The following is a 9,019-nucleotide window of genomic DNA, read 5'->3' on the forward strand; positions in this document are numbered from 1 at the left end:
ATTTATCTAGTGAAATTTAAATGAGAATACATGGCTTCTATGAATAATTTGGATAACTCGTCTAATCAGTAAGATATTCTTAGATGAATGTTTTTATTTTTATTATGCCTTATTAAAATGGTTAATGGTTAAATATAAGATTCATGCCAAAGATTTCATTCACATTAATGAAGTCTCAAGTAATTTCATTTCTTTGGTAAATGTAGCCACTCTTCTTTTACTCTATGCAGGCTTTTAGTTTTTATTTCCTATTTCATAAACATCAGAATCATAGTTGATTTCACTATTCTTACATTTTTTCTTTCTTACCCATTCTTTTATTCTCTATGTAGAAATTACAGCATAGAGAAAGGATACTTTACTCCTTTCTCTAAATGAAGTCATTGGTCACAAACATTAACTAATTTAATAAAAAACACTATGAAATGATATATAAGGGGGGCTGCAGGTATTACACAGGTTTAAATATTTTAAGTAAAATTTAATGCAGCCAATAAATGGCAGAATTTGTACTCAAATCCAGGTCTTAGACCATGGACTCTTAGACCTACACTTGAATTCCCTCCCTGATCTCTCAAAAAAGAACCTTTATTCTTATCACCTATGTAATACACGTTCATTTGTAGACCTTAGAAATTAGAAAGGCAAAAAGAAGAAAATAAACAACAGCAAATTATAACCACTGTTAACATCATGGTGTACCCCCTCTTTGCTCTACGCTGCCAAATATGGTAGTCACCGGCCACATGTGGTATTTAAATTAAAATAAATAAGATAAAAACTCAGGGGGCGCCTGGGTGGCTCAGTTGGTTAAGCATCTGACTTCTTTCTCTCAGGTCATGATCCTGGGGTCCTGGGATTGAGCCCCACATCAACTCCCTGCTAAGCCAGGACCCTGCTTCTCCCTCTCCCTAAGCCCCTCCCCACCCCTGTTGCTCTCTCTTGTGTGCATGCATCCTCTGTCTCTTTCACTCAGGTAAATACATAAAATCTTTTAAAAAAAGAAAAAAGATAAAAATTCAGTTTCTCACTTGACCTAGCCATGCTTCAAATGCTCAACAGCCGGAAGTGGCTAGGGACTACTGGTTAGCAAAGATATGGAAGATTTCCTTCATCTTGGAAAATTCATCCAACAGTGCTATAAATGTAGAAATGCATAAAGAAATGCATACACACACATGCACCAAGGGGTACATAAATATATAAATTCATATTTTAAGTATAAATGGATCATACTATGTATAATATTTGTAATAGTTTCATTGAACACAGATAAATATTTTTCATGTTAACATACATAATCTGCATAATCATTTTAAAGCATGAATTGTTCATTGTAGCTGTATATCATATTTAATCAAGCTTTTCTTTTTTGTACTTTTAGATGATTAACATCATTTTAATGTGATATGCAGTGCTACAGTGAACATCCCTATATATGCAACTTTTTACTTTTACTGATTTCCTCAGGATGAATCACTAGAAGGTGATTTTTTAGATGGAAAAGTTATGCACAACTTTTAGGAATTTACTATAAAGACTAACTCGACCTCCAGGAAAAAAAATGTAACAATATACATCTTTACTAGTAATGTGAGAACTTGCCTATTAACTTCCTACTCTAACAGAGGTGTTAGTTTATTTGCTTTTTAAATTCATGAAGATTCCACTTATTTTTGGTTCGTCAGTCTCCTCTGAAGTTTTTAATATAAAAGAAGGAGGATGCCAGCTAAATAAATTGCATGGCAGAAGAATATGAACTAAGTCTGGAAATAGTTAAAATGACTTTAAATTATATAATACATGTAAAGCCATATGAAATATGTATGTCTTTATATAAATTTTTGTAAATTATGTAAGTGTAAAATATAAACATAAAAGTATGTTATATATTTGTATATGCATAAATCTTCACACATGTCAACATTTGTGATTAGGAATAACTTTCACTTAATACTTTAATAAGCTATCATTATTTTCTGCAAAACATCTTAATTATGACAAATTTGCCGCTACACAGACCATTTTGAAACCACAATAATACATTCCAGGGTGTGTTATGCTGGGAAATTGCCATTCTGGGAAGAATGAAGTCACTTGGCCTTTAGATTGGTGCGTCAGAATATGCTCAAGGAAAGTAATATCTAATGAGAAGGCATGTATGACATGTATTACAATAGCTACTTAATTATAATTCATTAAGTTTTAGTTCCAGTAACACCTATTTATTCCATGAGACTTTTAAAGATTGTGTTCTCTAAATTAAGGATTTTACTGGTCATTAAATTTATTTTACTTAAAGGCACCAGAACTAAAAATATATAGCATAAGCTGTGAAGCAGACCAGAAACAAAGCTTTTTCCTAATTCTCGTAGAATTAGGAAATTTGACTTAACTGGTTCCAGTTCCCTCATCTGGTGACTGATGATCTCTGCTCTCTGAGCTCATACATTATCAGATTTTGTCTTTTATACCCATCCTATCACGTGACTATAGGCAGTACTAACTTCAATACACTACATTAGTTCAAATTAGTTTACCAACTGATCTAATGATCGCTTGAAAGCCCTGAAGGAATGGAATGCAAGACAGGTATAGGTTATAGAAATAAAGGCTAAAGACCATAAAGGACAGAAGTCTATGGTAGGAGTGGGGTTATATGGAGTGGGGAAAGTGAGGACTGGATTTAAAAAGACAAATTAATGTGATTTTTTTTTTTTAAGATTTTATTTATGAGAGAGAGAGAGAGAAAGCACAAACAAGGGGAGGGGTAGAGGGAGAAAGCATGCTTCCTGCTGAGCATGGAGCCTGATGCAGGGCTTGAACCAAGGACCCCAGGATCATGACCTGAGTCAAAGGCAGATGCTTAACCGACACCCCCAGATTAATGTTTTTACATTAAACTGGCCCATTTTGTGATATTTTGGCTTAAAGCACAATAGATTTATTGACATTTAGTTTGCAACGTTTGCAGGAGATGGTAAGATTGGGGGAGCTTTGATGCAGAAAGGAAAATATATAGGGTTGGAAGTAAGCTATGAAGAAGGAGAACATTCCAAGAAGAGAGATTAAAAGATATGCTTTATAGGTGGCACCTGGTTTGTTTCGGCAGCATCTTTATATCTATCGGCAGCACTGACTGGCTCAGTTGGTAGAGCATGTGATTCTTGATCTCAGGTTGTACAGTACACATTACAAGTACGCAAGCACAGATTACTTAAACATAAAATATGTATTTAAAAAAAGTATGCTTTATACATTTGGGTTTGCAACATGGTCATTTGAAAAGGAAATGAATGTTTATGTAAACAATCTGCTTCCAACTGTTACACCAAGGTGATTAAGGGAAAGAAGTTCTTCATGAAGAAAGACAAAAGATCCAAATTATATCAATGAAATTATTTAGATCATTGATATGTTAACTCCTAAGACCAAAGATTGAAATTCAGTGCTTTACCAAAATAGAATTGTGTTTTGGAGACTTACATTACAGCTGAATCACTCTCATTGAGGATTAGAAACTTAAACTCCAGAGTTGGTTTCTGATGTATATCAATAAAAATTTGTTAGATGAATTATAAAGGGTTCCAGAAATTGTAGTTATCATTTCAAAGTGTATTTTTAAAAGCCTCTATACAATAAATGATTAGTAGCTGTCTTATAAGGTAGAAGGTATACATTACCTTTCAGGGCACAGGTTTAAAATCTATCATTCCTTTGACTTCTGGTTTATTTTATTGTTCTTGTTCCACTTGTGCTAATCTATTATCTGAGGATAGCCTATAAAGCAACCTTGGAATGCTAAGTAATTTTTCCATGTGCACCTAATTAGTGTGATTTCTAGAAGTTCCCACAAGTGCATATGATGTACTTTTAAGTAAGCAGTCTCTCAGAGGGAAGTCATAGCAACATGCAATTGAGAATAATTGGAATATGATTTTCTGTTCTGATAATAATGATGCCATAAGTATAAGATGAGGACATTAACATTTGATTCAGAACATAGGAAGTGTATACTGTCCCTCCCAATAATAAATCACTTACAGAAATTTTTAGTTTATAAAAATTTATTGCTTGAGAACAACATATAACTCCCCCCTTTTTTAAAAATTAAGTTACCAGCGTGCCTCTTAAAGTTTCTTTGGGTAGATAAACTTCACTTGTAATCGAAAATTCTACAGTTCCATAATTTTATTTAAATATATTTCTAAAAAACTACCATTAGTTTTGTTCCTTCAAAAGGATTTAGAAGTAATTGAGAAAAATTTAACCCTTCTTTATCTAGTTTACTAGTTTGGGACTGGCAGTAAATTTCTTCATAATACTGAATAATTCAAATAGATACCAAGAACAAAGGTGCAAATACTTTTTGTGTTTTGAAGGTAGAGGGATTAGAAAAGGGATAACCTTAAAGTCTTCAGAGAGGAGATACGAGGCCTAAACAATTTTAAGCAATGAATGAGAGGTTGTTATGCATATAGACATAAAAACTAATAAATACTGATCTCTTCCCTGTGTTATTAGACCTATTCCAAATTCTATATATGTGTTAACTACTTTAATCCTCAGGATTTGAGGAGGTGGGAAATACTATCTTCATTTTACAGATAAGACAACTAAGGCATCTAGCTCAAAGACTCTCAGCTAGGAGACTGAGAAACCAAACGTCAATCTGAGAAAGTCTGACGCTGAGTCTCTCTATTGGAGGCAGGGGGAATGGCCTTCAGTTTCTCCCTCCCTTAAGCCCATCTCGTTGAGAATGGTTAAATTAATTAAAGCGTCTCACCTCTACCTCACTTCACCCCTCTTTTATGCTTTCCACAATTCTTCAATTTTCTGTATTAATTGATGCTTTTCAATCTGTTTTCTTTTAAAAACTGTCATGTATGGATAAGCAAAAATTCTGTCAGAAGTTTAGTTTAGGGAAAAAACATTTCCCTTTTCAAAAACCTTTAAAAAGCTCTTAGGAATCAAAAGCCTTCATGTTTTATAACTGCTGTCACTGAAAGAGGCGGACCGCTGATTCCATCTTTTCCTCTCATTCATGCTATAGCAACCATAATCCTCCCCTAAGACAATAGAGGCCTCTAGCTGAACAGGGAGTAGGGCACAAATAGGAAGGTGGGAAAACAAGCCTATTTATAGAATTCAAAATATTTAAAAATCAAGGTAGTTTAAGATTATCATTAGTACTAAAATGAAAAAAAAAAAAAATCTGGGTGAGGAGGAGGAGAGAGCAAATGGAAAAAAGAAATTTTTGGAAGGTAGCCAGGGAAAGCCTCTGAGAGGGTGGTCCTTGCTCCTTGACCCAAGGCTGAGGATAAGCAAGCCCAGGGGAACAGCTGCAGGAAAAGCAGAGCAGTCCAGGAACAAGTATAAAGGTCTGAAAAGAGCAAACCCTCCAAGGAAGGGAAAAAAGATCACAATAGCTAAGAGCAATGGAAGAAATGATATGAGGGATTACAAAGAAATCATCAGACAGGACATTTTAGACCACGGTAAGGAAATTTGAACTTTATTCTGAAAGAAATGGGAGCCAGTGGAGAAATTTAACCAGAAGAGAGCACAGTCTCACTCACATTTTAAAAGTGCAACTCTGGGGCAGCTGGCTGGCTCAGTTGGTAGAGCATGTGACTCTTGATCTCAAGAGTTGTGAGGTCAAGCCCCACATTGGGCATGGAGCCTACTTAATAAGCAAACAAACATACAGATAAGTAAAACTCTGTAGAGAACAGATTCTAAAATGGACATGTGCCAGCTAAGTGGAGATATAAATGATGGAGTTTAGGTGAGAGGTCTCTGCTGGAAATGTTATGTAGAGCCCTAGGAGTGGGTAAGATTGCCTGAGGATAGATCCTAGACAAAGAAAAGAAGACGATCTAGGACCAATTCCTGAAGCTATCTAAACTCAGGAGCTTGAGTAAAGGAGAGACTCAAGAGATCCAAGGAAAATTTAGACTCTCTCTGGCTAGCCAAGACTCAGTTGTTACAAAGCATGAAATGTTGATAAAACTTTTGAGCTTTCATGCTCATCCAGTCTATTATCATGAAATGAGACTGAGTATATGATTTTAATTTTAGTTTATGTTTTTGTCTTGTAAAAAGCTGAACAAATCTGGATTGGATTGAATTAATGGTATTAGCAATCAAATTTTGGCCAGTACAAATAGTACATATTAAGCAGTGTAATTATTAAAGAGCCAGGGCTATAGCATATATTTAATGCCTTTTTAAATCTCCAAATCTGGGGGCATCTGGGTGGCTCAGTGGGTTAAGCTTATGTGTTTGGCTAGGGTCATGGTCTCAAGGTCCTGGGATCAAGACCCACATCAGGCTCTCTGCTCAGCAGGGAGCCTGCTTCTCCTTCTCTTTCTGCCTGCCTACTTGTGATCTCTCTCTCTGTCAAATAAATAAATAAAATATTTTTTTAAAAATCTCCAAATCCTAAAAATGATGATTCTGACATTAAAGGCATCCATTATCTCATGATGAAGAGTCAGTTATCCTTGGTATTATATAATAATATTTTATATCTTAGGAGAAGATACAAACCATCCACAATTCAACCACATCCTTTCTAGAAGATGCTGTATACTATCTGGTTGTCCAGTTAGTCCAGTCCACATGAACTTTAATTGACATTTTTCCCCTCAAGCTAAATTTTATTATTTTCAAAAAATTTATTGTTTTAAAGTTAGACCTACCTAGCAGTCAATTGTACCATATAAAACACAAGGACATAAACAGCAAGAGTAGTTTCATTTGATACATTAATATCATCATAGAAAAAGCAACATATTTATCCTGTCTCATTTTTTGAACTTCAGAATCAAATTAAGCTGGATAAAAAGTTCCAAATTTTCTTCAGGCAAAATTTTTTTGTTTTCTTAAGCAGCAGTTTTCACTTAATACAATATATCTCTGTGGCAAATGCCCAGATTTTATATTAACACAATGTAATTTTCCAGAAGAAATGTCAAATCCTATTGCTGACCTTTTAATATGGATTGATTAGACGCAGTGTCAGAGTTCTATTAAGAACATCTGAAATAAAGAATGCCTAGAAAAATGGGTGCATCAGTGGTAACATTAGTATTTTGTTTCAAGAGTAGGAACTGATTTTTGCTAAAATTGCACATTTCTCTGGGCCTGAATGGATTGGGTAGAATTTCAGTGAGTGAGTTGCACTTTTAAAATGTGAGTGAGACAAACGCTTGCATTCAAAATCTTTGTTATTTTACACATGTATGCATGGCTCTCAAGGGAGTTTCTGGTTCTTTGTGATATTCACTAGCATTGGGGGTCTCTAAATCATCCAGCTGTAACACAGAGCCATAGATGTGTGCATCCAGTTCCAACACCTCCAGACCATCCTACATCTCTCATGGGTCACATTTGTCAAAGTTCGCTGAGGCTTTTGGACGTGGAGTTGTATCTTCTTCAATGCTGAAGTGACAACCGTATTGTTTTTACTGCTCCTGTTTACATTTTAATTTTAGACTGGGAGATTCTTTCTCTTTTTTGTGTAAAATCTTCCAAGACAGGATCATATATGTAAAATAACCAATGGCATTTACCTTTTTAAATCATAAGCTAAATAAAATGACAACTATTTTCACCATTAGTTGACCTTGAATCTGACTTCTATCCACTAAGGTCACCCTTTAAAGTTTAATATACACTCACCTACAACTTAGAGTTAATTTTTCTTCATCTCTTCTCTTATTCATCAGGATCACAGATGGAAAAATTGGTTTTGTACTTTTAGACACGAAGCATCAGGACATTTTGAAAAACATATCTGCCTATATGCTACACTGCCTCTTTTCTTTCTTTTTTCTCCCCTGCAAAATTCCTTATATTCACTTTATCTTCTATGCAGGTTGCCATGGTATTTTCTATGATGGTATCTTGATACTTTACTATCAAGACTTTATTAAGCAGCTACTATGAGCCAAGCCCTGCTCTAGACCCTGGGGATTGTACCAAGAATCATAAACAAAGTTAGACTGACTTTCTTTTTGCTATGGAGCTTGTGATTTTAGGGGGGAAATAGACAGATGGTTAACTTTATTCTAGGATGTAAGTGCTCCAGTGGTAGAAGCTCTGGTTCTAGGAGAACACATGGAGAGACTTGCCCTTAAACAATCACCTCTCTTTCCTGTGGGATTATATTCCCCCTCTGTAATTCTGCTTTATTTTTCAGGAACTTTCAGTAGCTCCACTACTTGCTAAATACCCATTTCTTTTCTATGGTAACTTTGCTTTTGTACAAGTTTTACTCTTGTTATACCCAAAAGTAGCATGTCAGTTTTTTAAAGACCCTTCACCTGTAAGCGTACGGGGATTTTCTGTGTGCAGATCCATTAATGTGGAATACTTTTCCTCTTCCTGCACCATTTGGCAAGTGATTTGATGCTATATCATTTTTCAAATGTCGTCGTAAGGAGCTGGTGCTTATAACAGTTTTTCCTTGGATTCTGAGCAGCCTTTACTAAAATGTCATGAGATATCAGAGTTCCAGAGGTGAACATATAGGTCATGCTCCCCAAGAAATCACTCTACATTCTAAACCATGATGTTCCTTATTATTTATTATAATCAGTATATTCCCATTTATATCCCAGCAAACAGAGACACAATAGTCATGTTTATCCTTATGACTTCATCATCTCAGGGAAAAATGAATAGGTATTTCAGGTTGTATAACTATCCTTCAAGGTAACATTTGATATAGGTTCCAGTCTATTTTGCTAATGAGATCATTAAGAAAAAAGAAGCTTCCATTGAGCAAATCATTCTTTGTATCAAGGACTCTTACAAACATTGTCATTACAACCATGCCATTTAGGTATTTGTATCCTCATATTTTGGAATAAGAAGTGAGGTTCAGAGAGATTTATAACTTGTGACCCAGCTAGGAAGTGGCAGAGAGAAGCCAGGCTATGAGTCCAGGTCCCTGAGTTCTTTTACTTTATACCATGCTACCTCCCTACATTAAGCAATCTCAGATTTCTTC

The sequence above is a fragment of the Mustela lutreola genome, chromosome 3 (genome assembly GCF_030435805.1).
Source record: "Mustela lutreola isolate mMusLut2 chromosome 3, mMusLut2.pri, whole genome shotgun sequence".
Lineage (NCBI taxonomy): Eukaryota > Metazoa > Chordata > Mammalia > Carnivora > Mustelidae > Mustela > Mustela lutreola.